The following is a 12,992-nucleotide window of genomic DNA, read 5'->3' on the forward strand; positions in this document are numbered from 1 at the left end:
CAATTACCTAATCCCTGCCCAGGGAGATCTAGGACACATGTAGACAGATGGAGGACCGGGGGGATTCAGAGCTGTTTAGTATTGGCAGAGAAAAGGAGAGAAACCTGGGACCAATGGAGCTCCTGAAATCTTTAGTCTAAGCAGCCTCAATGTAATTTTTTCATTACTTGAATAGATGATCTAGAAGAAAGTGCCTAGACCTTTCCCCTATTGCTGGTAAAGGACCTAGGAAGGTGTGCTGGCTCTCAGTGTCTGGGATTCCATAAAGGAAAGAAAGTTACAAAGAGGCATGGAGAAAACCAGAAATAGGGAGAGTAAGTATTCCAGAAGTCCATACAGACAGGAAAAAATAGAAAGACAGAAAGGAAAGCAGCTTATACAGGAATTTAGCACAACACCTCACTGTTCACATGCACGCATACTCCCTCATGGACACTGCCTTATTTCAGACCTTTAAGATCTGTCTGGTTTCATGCAACAGTGTTCTTTTAAACTTTAAATATTTCTTCATAGAATGTCTCCCTTTTCTTAAAAATCCATCCTGATTTTGTATCTTCAAGTAAATAAAAGATCATATTATTTCTTTGATTTAAAAATTGCATTGGTTCTCCTATCATTACAGAATAACTCAGTCCAAACATAGCAGCCTAATATTTAACTATCTCTACTGCAACTGATCTCGGTCTACATTTGCAAGTACGTCCCTCATCTCTGAAGCTTCTCATGATCTCCACCCACCCTTCTACTATTCCACATATAGCTTTGCATTTACCCTCTGTATTACTGCTCTTCCTATCAACACAAAGTAAAATTGGTACTTGTCCCTGACACTGGAGTGCTTTCTCCTGTCTTCACTTACCAAAACCATACAATCCTTCAAGGATTAGATAAAACTCTTCTGCACCGGAACCTCTGTTGAGTATCTCTGTAATTATTATTTTTCCTTATTTTGCAGTTTAGGGAATCATGATGACTGGTACTAAGAATTAAGTTGCTATTTCTATGTATCTTCTCTTTGTTTATAAGTTCATGGGAAAGCATCTATTTTATTCCCCTCCTATGTTGACAGCTTCCAGTGCAATCCTATCCATACAATAAGGGACAGATAAAACAATTTTTTGGGAGGTCACTTCAGTATGTGCTGGGCATTTATTTTTCAACAAACTCATATAGCTCCAGGTTAAATGTTATTTTATTTTGTGATTTAGAGAAGATCACAGATTTCTGATAATGCCTGACTATGCTCAACTCGTAAGAAGGGTGTAATGAGGATTCTTATCTAGGGTTGTTTGTCAGAATAATTTTTGCATAGATGATAACACAGTAAAATACAAAGAAAGTTATTGAAGGGCAGAATTTTAGAAATGAAACCAGAGAAACAAAGATATGCTGAATTCATGTACCTACAATATGTAAATGGCAATGGAATATCCATCTCTGACAAAATTAAACAAAAAAAAGGGGATAGAGAGAAACAAAGATAAATCCACATCAAGGCTGAGGAAGACTAGAAGAACCAAACCAAGGTAAGACAAAAAGATTGTTGGTGCAACTTCTCCAATTAGGAAATCTCAAGCACTTTTAGCTATTATGCTAGAGGCCTGGTGGTCTTCCTAACAGGTTATGGGATGAAAGAAGGTCTACATCAAGATACTGCCTCTATGTGTCTGAAGGGATGTGTGTTTTGATTATTCTTGGACAAACCCTGGGCACCACTTACACTCTGCACCCAACCTTTTAAAAATAGTCCTTTATTGTCTGTATTCAGGGCAACAGGAAATCATCACAATGTCTCTTTCTGAAGAAGACCAAGGGCTAAAAGTTTCTTAATTTATTCCATTCATCAGGAGACTTATTTTGTAACATGACAGTTTCTATTTAACTACTAACTATAGCTTCTTCACTGACATGATAAAACAAACAAAACATTGATTACTGGTAACATAGACGAGTGAATTTCTATCTCTTGCAGCCGTGGAGGTCTTAGGATTTGTTGTGCACTTGTAAATTCAACACCCTTTGTGTAAATGCTAGGTTTGTCACATTATCCTGACTATGGCAAGTTTCATAATCTCATAAAGTTTCAGAATGTTTATCTGAAAAGTGATGATAGTAATGTCTTGCAGGATTTTTTGTGACATTAAACATAACTGACATAGTCCATGAGTATGTAGCCTTATACATTATTGTTTGATAATTGGTGTCATTGTCACCATCTTTGTAACCTCAGTTTTCAGCCTCCTCCACCTTACTACCATGCCCATTATGTGGGTGAGACCTGCATCATATTGGATTGATGGAGAAGCTAATACTAAGAGAAAATGATGAGAAAATGTGACCTATGAGGCCCAGGCAGTGTTGGACAATGACTAAACCAAAAGGAATTACTGAGTTGCAGTCAGGAGTGTGTGACTCAGCTGGAGGCTGAATACAAAATGTCCCTAAGCACAAGCATCAGGGACAGACAGGGGCAGCTGATACTGTGCCCACAGTTGGCACAGTCCAACAAGATTTTCAAGGATAAATGAAAAAAAATCAGTCCTGAGAGGGAGAACCGCTGAACCATGTTGCCCTGTTTCTGAACAGCAGCTGCAAGCAAGGCTAGCAGCTGCAGCTGTTCTTGGAAGCCTGGATTCCCAGGGAAAGTGGGCATCAGGAAGTGCAGGAGGGAGGGAGAGCAAGTATGGTATAGTGCCATGGCTTCCCAGGAGGGGAAGATTCCGCTGCACAGAAATAAGAGAACAGAGAAGGTGGGGAATGTATGGGACAGTGAGGAGAGGGTATTCTGAATGTGAGATGATGCTTTCTGTTGAAAGCCTGCTGAGGGAGATGTTAAAGAGAGCTGGCTTGGAGACCAGGACCTTTTTTAGCTATCTATGCTCTTAGGTTGCTACACAAACATGGGCAGATAATTTTAACAGCTAATGATAATTAAATGCTAATTAGGTACCATAAAATGTGCTTAATCTTTTCCATTAACAACATAATTCTCTCTACATTATGAGGTCTATATTAGTATTACCTACATTTTACAAATGGAAGCCGGTGACGCAGAGGGACAAAGTAATTTCACCAGGTCACTTAGCTAGCAAGTATCAGAGCTGGTGTTTAACTCAGAACTATGATTCTTGGGTTTGCATTTCTTGTTTTTTTTTTAAGAATTGTTTACTGAATCAGGGACATAGATACACAATCAATTTTAAGTTTACATATTTCAGTTCAATATTTTGTTGGTATTTTTGAGCCAGGGTCTCACTATACACTTCAGACTAGCCTTAAAATCACTTTGTAGCCCAGGTTGACTTTGAACTCACAGCGTTCTCCTGCCTCAGCCTCTCCAGTGCTGGGATGACAGGCACGTGCCTCCATGCCCAGCTTTTAATTCAATTTTGAAGTGTTTCCACACATTAAAAAAAAAAAACTGGCATGCAACAGCTGCCAGAAGTTGAAATCTTACCAGTAAACTGTTGCAACTATTTTCACCCAAGGTTGAAAAATTGCTCTGAACATGAAAACCTGTAACAAATTTAAATTAACTATATAAAATTGTTGTAGTTTTCCCCTTGCAAAGATCCAAAAATAAATGTGCAAGTAACCATATACCTCAGTTACAGCATAATCCTGGATCACTCCGATACCAAACCCAGAAGCTTTTTTAATTTTAAACCCATGAGAGAGCAAGAAACTTTCATTTTATATTAAAAAATTCACATGTGCCAAAAAAGAAAGGCCCAGGAGAAACCAAAACAAGAACCAGAGTGCTGACATGGCCTCAAGAGGCTACAGATGAAAAATAAAATAGGGGCTGCTACCATTGCAGAGAAACTCCAGAGGCCTTGGCCCTTTGACAGCAAACTTTTCCCATGATGCGTCTACATGCCACAAGTAGAGAAAGGGGTATGCCAGCGCAGAGTAGCTGGCATGTGCTGAGACACGGGGGAACTGGTTGACAGAGGCTGCTTGGGAGGGTAGGCAGAAACCAAAGGATGGTCTCTTAGGTCATCAATTTGGGGGGTGAGGCTTCAGTCTTAAGGTTCAATGGTAAAATTTAGGGGGAAATGTGTGTTGGGTCAAGTCTTAGACTGAAGTATACTAGGGGAAAGTATAAAAGGCCCCAGCCTGCCCTGACAGACACACAAATCAGAGTGCTCTGCCATCACACCGGGTGGGAAATATCAAGATGCAAATTCTTGTTTCAGCTGGGGATGTAGATCAGTGGCTCAGCAGCATGGTGCCTGCCTGGCGAGCACAAGAACCTGAGTTCAACTCCCAGTATAAAAAAAAAAAAAAAAAAAAGAAGAAGAAAAAAGAGGAGGAAATTATTGTGTCATGTAACAGTTGGGCAAAAAGAATCTTTAATCTTTAACAACTCTAGTCACAGAAGAAAGTGCAGAGACTGCATCATTTTAGTAGGGGTGTAAAAGGAATTGTGCCAATTTTCTGAACACATTGCATTTTTAAATGAAAACAGCTACAAAAAAGAGCATAATAAAAATACTATACTCTTGTACTCTGTTTACAGTGTTTGAGTTCTGGAAGGACCTGTATAATGAAGGCAGCATTCTAGCAAATTTTATGCTAATCAAATGTCAAATTTTCCTATAACTTTCCTAAAAAATGTTTTTCTCCCAGTATCTATTAATCACAAAGAAACATAAGCTGTGAAGGTACAGTTCCAAAAATAAAAATGTAGAAACTAATGACACTAATGACCAAGGTGTTTCGTAAACAAATGAATTATGAGTTTGGGATCACGAGGAAAGACCTTTTAAACAACCCTCTGGACTTCAAAAAATCTCTTCAGGTAGTAGATTTGTCCCAATGTCATGGCAACTAGAACGAGAGCTTCAAAGAAGGTCCAAAGGACCACTCTGCTGATTGTGTTGTCGTTGATGGCTCTGTGTATCCTCTCCAGGACCTCCATGTACTCCTGCTTGTGCTTCACAGACGACATGGCCACTGCCAGCTCACTGACCATCTCCTCCAGCTTGTTCTGTGAGATTCGGTTTCAATGTGTTGTCCTTCTGGCGCCTCCCCAGTGTCAATGGTGAACATCACTATGTTTGGGGTCATGATAGACATTCTGTTACTAAAACGAAACTTGTATGGTTTGTACGTGTGAGCTGCAAATGGGTACTTCCCACGGGACTTTCAGTCTCCTTTGTAAATCCCTTTATTATCAGATCCTGTGATCTCCACATCGATGTCCAGGAAGCCACCCTCGGCCACCTCGAAGATGAGGCCCATCTTGGTGCCCAAGGTGACCACTCAAAGAAACACTCCTCAGCATGTGCATCGATGCTAACAAAGTAGCCCGAGGCTGTGGCCAAGAGCACCAGCAGTTCAGCAGGCATCACCATGGTGGGGCTGGAGCCGAAGCCAGGACCCAGACTGCGGCCTCCAGAGTCACCGCCACCGCTGCCTCCTTGGCCACCGCCACCTCAGCTCCACCTGCATTTCTTGTAACATGTTAAAAATTTTTTTAACTGACATAATAATTTTATATATTTTTTTTAATTTTTTTTTTTTTATTTAGGCAGAACCAGGGATTGAACTCAGGCCCTTGCGCTTGCCAGGGAAGCACTTATTCCACTGAGCCATCTCCCCGGCCCCAATTTTATATTTTTTTAGAGTAAAGTGTGATATTTCAATACGTATATACAGGGCTGGGGAGATAACCCAGTGATCTAAGCACCTTCCTAGTAAGTTCAAGAACCCAGGTTTGATCCCCAGTACTGCATGCCATGCCAGCTCTCAGAACCCTCGGTGCACCTTATAGTCCACTGAAACTGGGTATGGTGGGGCACACCTTTAATTTCAGCACTGGGGAGGCTGAGACAGGAGGATCACTAGGAATCTGAGCTGCATAGTGAGATTCTGTACCAAATAAATAAATAAAAATATGTATATACAATGTGTAATCATTTGATCAGGTAACTGGTATAACCATCTCTTCAAATATTTGTCATTTCTTTGCCTTAGGAATACTAAAAATCCTCTCTGCTATTTTAGAATATGCAATTAATTGTTGTCAAACATAGTTACCTTAAGGTGCTGTAGAACAATAGAACCTGTTCCTATCCAACTGCATTTCTGTCTCCATTTACCATTCTTTCCATTTCCCTTTCCTCTCCATCCCTTCCAGCCTGTGATAATCATTAGTTTACTGTTTAATTCCTTGAAATAATTTTTCCAGCATCTACATGTTAGTGAAATGAGGTAGTGTTTGTTTTTCTGGAATTTTACTTGACATAATGTCTTCCAGTTTCATCCATGCTGAAGCAAGTGACAAGGTTTCCTTCTTTTGGTGGCTTAATAGTATTCCATTGAGTGTATGTCTCACATTTTCTTTATCTATTTATCTATCCCTGGATACTTTGGTTAATTCCACATCTGGACTATGGTAAATAGTGATGCAGTGAATGTGGAAGTGCAGATGTCTTTTTGACACACTGGGGTCTCATTTCCTTTGGATATCTCCCCAGTAGTGGGACTGCTGGATATGATGGTTCTAGTCTTTTTTTTTTTTTTTTTTTTTGAGGAATTCCAATGTTGCTTACCATAATGGCTATACAAATTACATTTCTACCAAAAGTGGACTTTTTGTCTTTTTTATATTAATCATTCTAATTATGGTGAGGCTGCTCCTGCATTTTTATCCTTCATGCTCACCCAGAGCTGTCCAATAGAGCTTTCTGCAGTGATGGAAGTACATTAACACTTAATGCTTGAAAACTGGCTAGGACTCCCCAGGAGCTAAATATTTGATTTTCTTTCTTTTTTATGTGTTTGGAACAGAGTCTCACTATGCAGCTCAGACTCATAATGATCCTTCTGTTTTCAGCCTCGGGAGCACAGGGATTACAGGTATGCACCACCTTTCCTGGTCTTGGTGGCCAGCTCAGTGTACTCAGAGGCAGGGCTGGCGAATGGCGCAGGGATTGAATCGCAGACCCTGTGCTTGCATAAGCAGGTGGTTAGTCCACTGAGCTATCTCAGAGTTGGCCCTCTAAATATTTGGTTTTATTTAATTGCAATTAATTTAAATTTAAATAGCCTCATATGACTAGAGATGATCCAATGGATTGAATAGCTATTCTTCCTAAAGAGACAGGTCTCTTCACATCTATGCAGTTAAGATGTTGGTTTTATCTGAAAAATCGGGATTGTACTCAGGGATAATGAATATGTGAAAGTATTTCTCCAATTCCTCTTTGTCTACCCATAGAAACATCATTATTCAAGCCTTTATTTACTAATGAGTGTGGGCATTCCTCAGAATCTGTCCTTGCAGAGGAATCTGTCAGAGGCATAGACTCTTCACTGTGAAGGCAATGAGCATGTCTGGGCTTTAGGTGCAAACATCTAAGGAAATTACCTGGCGTAAGCATCTGAGGGAAGCATGCTGTATTCAAGTAATTGCTTTTCTTTCTTCACAGTCAGTGCTGCCCCCACCAAGGTGGTCTTCTCTCACACAGTACGCCCTTCATCCTTTCATTCTCAATCTATGGAGGACCACATTTTGCTGTGTATTTAAGATTTTAACTAATTTTATGAAAATATTTTTTCCAAGACAATTGTGCTACATTAGTTGTTTACTGTTCAGATAGGTGAATAGGGACAAAGAAATACTTTTTCCCTTCTAAATATATGTCTGGGCTGGCGTGATAGCTCAGCAGTATAAAGACCTGCCTGGCAAGAGCAAAGTGCCAAGGTCCACCCCCAGTTCCAAAAAAGAAAAAAAGAAACCACAAAAAACAAAAATCAAAAATTTCTGATGATAATCTCTACTATGATCACCTGCCCATCAGACACCAGCCAGGTGCTAGTTCCTGCAAACACATGGGAAACAATAGTACTTTATGTCATTTTCCAACCAGAAGTCTATTTTGAGCTTTGTGATTCCCTGAATTACATTTGTGGTATCAGCCTGGGCTCGTACTGATCAAGTGTTTTACTAGTTGATTCTCACTAACCTATTTTCTTCCACAAATGATCCACCAGCTGCCCTGCCTTCTCTGCTTTTGTGCCTGCCAAATTTGTACTCAGATTTCAAAGTACAGCCCAAACATCACTTGCCCTGGAGAACCCCTTCGATCCTGCTCCTAACCTGTGCATCTCCCAGTGAACTTTATTATTTTTTTTTTACTTCATAATCTAATACTTTTTTTCCCTCTCATACTTCTATCCGAACACTTGACTCATTCTGCTGGAATACTGTGTTTCTGAATCCATCTCTCCTGGAAGATCTTAACTCATCAATAGTAGGGAGATAAATTAAGGGTTGCTGTCCCTAACACCTTGGAGAGAGCTTGATATATGGCAAGAGTTAAATAAATATTCATTAAATGGACAGAGAATAAATGACTGAGCTAGACAAGTCAGACTTGTGTGACAGAGCAGATCAGTAGTGCTGACAGACAAACCCAAGGTCAGGAACAAAAGAGCCTGTTCTTTGGCTAACCTGATGTTTTCTCTTCTGAAGAGAATAATCAAGGTTAGACTCTCTCCTCTTCATTCTCTGACATCCCCATAAAAATTTGGTTATTCTAATTTTATCTCCACATGTGCCTCCCCAGTAAATTCTGCACAGTTCCAAAACACTTGGCTTCCTTTCCCTCTGTTCCAATTGTTCGTCTTTCTATAGCATTGGAATCTCATTGTCCTCCCTGCCCTATTCCCTCCTGACCTCCTAACCACTCATTGTTAGGTGGTAGGAGGACCCGGGTGACAGCTGGGCCCCAGCAAGGCAGGCCTGACATCCCCAGGGCATCCCTGGCAGGTGCTGGACTACTCAACAGCTGGGCTTGATATCACCACTCTCTTCTTTCCACAGGTCCCCTGCCCCCTCCCACAGCTCCAAGTCTCTTTCTCAGAGGTTGTTGGGGGCTGTGTGATTAGCATAACTGGGTACAGCCTTAATCAAAGAAAACCGTTTGGCCTTTTCTCAGGGATATTGGCACTCCTACGCTTCTCTTTTCATTCATGCCCTGTATGTGCTATTAACCTGAGTACCCATAAAAACATCTTCAAATGGCAAATTCCAACTTGGAACTTCTGCAAAATTGCCACTGGCACATCATCTAAGCCTTTCACATGTTTATGCCGTCATTCAAATCTCAAGTCCATGAGACAGCCTCTCTTTATTCCAATATCTGTGTTGCCTGCTGAGATCCCTTCAATGCTATGAATATTCCTTGGCCACAGCAGGGGCCTCCTGTTGTCTCATTGCTGTGTAGATCACTGCTCACCATACAAGATCTGGATACTGTACATCAGCTGTGTGCCAGTTAGAGTTCAGGAAATTTACATTCCACTTTCATTTAGTTTAATCTTCATGATAACTTATTGAAGGACTAGTATCTTCATTTTACAGATTAGCAAATGGAGTCTCAGCTTATTACTTGCCTCAAGTTACATAGCTGACAGGTGACAAAGCCAAGACTTGATTTTTTTCTACATTTGTTAGTAGTGAATGTCAGTTCTACACACTCATAGACTTTATTCTAGCAGATTTGTACACACACATAACATACCTCAATCATTTCTTCTTTCATTGTCTACCTTGCTCCATCTAATCCTGAAGTTTCACATTTTTTGGAGGTGGGAGTTTCGATGTGTACCGTGTATTTTGCGAAAAGGTTAAGGTTTAATTTATAGCTTGGGGAATCTGGTCATATCCAGATGACTCCAAAGCAGGAATATGTCAGTAGCTCTTGTGCATGGCACTACCTGGGGAGGAGAGTGTAGAAGAGCACCGGAGGACGACGGCTGCAGGATCTTGAGGAGCCCCCAGTTCTGCCTCTTCTACCCACCCAGAGACACCAAGACACAAGCTCTACTAATCTACTAGGTGTTTCTCACCCAGTGAAGTTACCCTATCAGGATTAAAGGTCATAAATGTCATTGGCATTATGATGGGGGTTGGGCTGAATCTGTAGACCTTTCTGCAGTATAGCTATTTTATTTTTTATTTACACACACACACACACACACACACACACACACACACACACACATTTTATTTATTTATTTGGTACAGCATCTTACTATGCAGCTTGGCATATAGTGATCTGCCTGTCTCAGCCTCCCCAGTGCTGGGATTACAGCTGTGCTCCACCATGCCCAGATTTGGTGGCCAGCTCAGCGTGGAGCCAGCCTAGCACACAGTACCACAGATTGAACTCAGGTCCTTGAGCTTTCCAGGCAGATGTTTAGACTGCTGAGTTATCTCCTGGCCCTGTCTGGCCATTTTAACACTATTAATTTTGGCTACTCTTGAGCATGGGAGAAACTTCTATCTTCTGGTGTCTTCTTTAATGTGTTTTTTCAACACTATGAAATTTTTTTGGAGAGGTCTTTCATCTCTTAAGTTAGTGATCCCTAGGTATTTCACTTTTTTTCAAAGTTACTGTTTTTAATGGAATTGATTTCCTAGTTTCTTCCTCAGCTAATCTACTATAGGTGTATATAAAAGTTATTGAGTTTTTAAATGTTGATTTTATATTCTACTACACTGTTGAATTTGTTTATCAGCTCTTAAAATCATTTGCCGGACTCTTTAGAATCATATATGGTCAATATAGATATATAGGATTATGTAATCTATAAACAAGGATAAACTGACTTTCTATTTATATCCATTTTATTGTTTCTCTTACTTAATTGTATTAACAAAAACTTCAAGAACTGTGTTGAATATGAGTGGTAAGAAAGCAGTCTTTTCCTCATTCTTGATTTTAGTGGAAATGCTTCTAGTTTTCTCTACTCAAAATAATGCTGGGCTGGGGAGTTGGCTCAGTAGAATAAGTGCTTTCCCGGCAAGTGCGAGAGCCTGAGTTCAATCCCCGGTTCTGAAAATAAAAATGCTGACTGGACTGGGGAGATAGCTCAGTAGAATAAGCGCTTGCTCAGAAAGCGCAAGGTCCTGAGTTCAATCCCCAGTACCGCAAGAAAAAAAAAAAAAAGTGCTGACTGTGGGTCTGCCATATGTAGTTTTCTCTATATTGAGGAATGATCCTTAAACACTTAGTTTCTTCTGGGCTTTTATCATGAACGGATGTTGAATTTTTTCAATGTTTTCTTTCTGAATCAATTAATATGATCCTGTAATGTTTATTTATATTTTATTATATTTATGTAGTCTATTAGGTTTATTATTTTATATTTAGTGAATTAGCCTCACAAGCATAGAATGAAGTCAATTTGGTTATGGTGTGTGATCTTTTCAAGGTGCTGTTGAGTTTGGTTTGTCAGTATTTTATTAAGGATTTTTGCATCTATGTCTGACAAGGATATTTGTCTGTATTTTTTTTTCTTGCTGTGTCTTTCCCTGGCCTTGGTATCACATTGATGTTGGCCTCACAGAAGGAGCGTGGAAGCATTCCTGTCTTTCCTATTTCATATTATAGTTTAAGGATCACTAATGTTAGTTCTTAAAGGCCAGGAATAATTTATTAGCTTACTCATCAGCTTCCAGGCTTTTCTTTGTTGGGAGGTGTTTTTTTTTTTTAATCTTTATTTTTTTATTGTTACCACTTCAATTTAACTGCATGTTATTACATGTAGATTTTTTTTCACATTTGTTGAAAGGTTATGTCTAGAAATTTATCAATTTCATCTAGATTATCCAGTTGATTAGAATATGGATTTTCAAAATAGTTCCTAATAATCCTCTGGATTGCAGTAGTGTCTGTTGTAAAATTCCACATTTTCATCTGTAGTTATATTGATCTGGGTCTTTTCTTTCTTTTGATTAGTTGGCTAAAGGCTTACCAATCTTGTTTATTTTTTCAAAGAACTAACTTTTTAAAAAATTTTTATTTATTAATTTTTTTGGTGGAACCGGGGATTGAACTCAGGCCCTTGCACTTGCCAGGGAAGCACTTATTCCACTGAGCCATCTTCCCGGCCAAGAACTAACTTTTTGTTTCATTGATCCTCTGTACTGTTCTTTTAGTCTCTATTTCACTAATTTCAGCCCTTATCTTTATTATGTATTTCCCGTCATTGGGTTTGGTTTCAGTTTTTTCTCGTTTTTCCAGAAATTTATGATTCATTAGATTATTTATTTGAGGCCACTCTGATTTATAGGCACTCATAGCTATAAAGTTATAAAATTCCCTCTTAGAACTATCTTTATCTCAGAGATTCTAGTATATTCTACTTAAATTTTCAATTTTTTTTTTCAGCTTTGGAGGGGAAGATTTGCTGAATAGAAGATTCTAAGTCCAAAGTTATTTGTTTCCATCGTTCCATGCCCTTGGCCTTTAGGGCTTCTGCAGAGAACGCTGAAGGTATTCTGATGCTTCGCCTCCAGAAGGGACTTGGAGTTCTGCTGCAGTGTTTTCAGTATTCTTTGCATGTTCTATGCTCTTGCCATTTTAACTGTAAGGTGATTTGGAGATGTTGTTTTCTGTTGTTTCCCGCTCGGAGTTCTGAGTACCTTCTATGTGTGGATCTTTATCTCTTTCCTAAAAAATTGATATCTTTTTCTGATATTATTTCATTAAATAGACATTGTATGCCATTAGTGTAAGGCTTGGCACACTTGTCTACGCAAGGAAATTCACAAGTTTTAATTTTTAATCATATCCTGAAAGTCGTCAGATATTTTGTGCATTTTTTTTTTCTTAGTGTCTGTGTGTACTATTTCTCCAATGTTTTCCTCAAGCCCTGCAATTCTGTCTTTTGCTTGGTCCTATGTATTGACAAAGTGTCCACTGAGTTTTTGATTTTACTTATTGTGCTTCCTGGATTTCTGTTTGGTTCTATGGAATATCTACCAATTAATTCAATTGCTCCCTTGTGTTCTGCACAATCCTCCGAATTTTAAATTTTATTTTACACATTAGTCTTTCGAATTCTATGTCTGACATTTCATCTGCTTTGATGCTTTTGCATTTAGTTATTGGTGAAATACAGAAATTTGGATGAGTGATGTTTCCTTGTTTATTCATACTTCTTGTGTTTTTAAATATCCATTCCACTTT

The 12,992-nt window shown here is 39.3% G+C and overlaps 1 pseudogene; it reads right to left on the reverse strand.

Moving 5' to 3' along the window:
- Positions 1-4,768: 4,768 nt before the first annotated feature.
- LOC101582333 lies at positions 4,769-5,360 on the reverse strand (annotated as a pseudogene).
- Positions 5,361-12,992: the final 7,632 nt, after the last annotated feature.

This window comes from Octodon degus, unplaced genomic scaffold, assembly GCF_000260255.1.
Source record: "Octodon degus isolate 3935 unplaced genomic scaffold, OctDeg1.0 scaffold00093, whole genome shotgun sequence".
In the NCBI taxonomy this organism is placed as follows: domain Eukaryota; kingdom Metazoa; phylum Chordata; class Mammalia; order Rodentia; family Octodontidae; genus Octodon; species Octodon degus.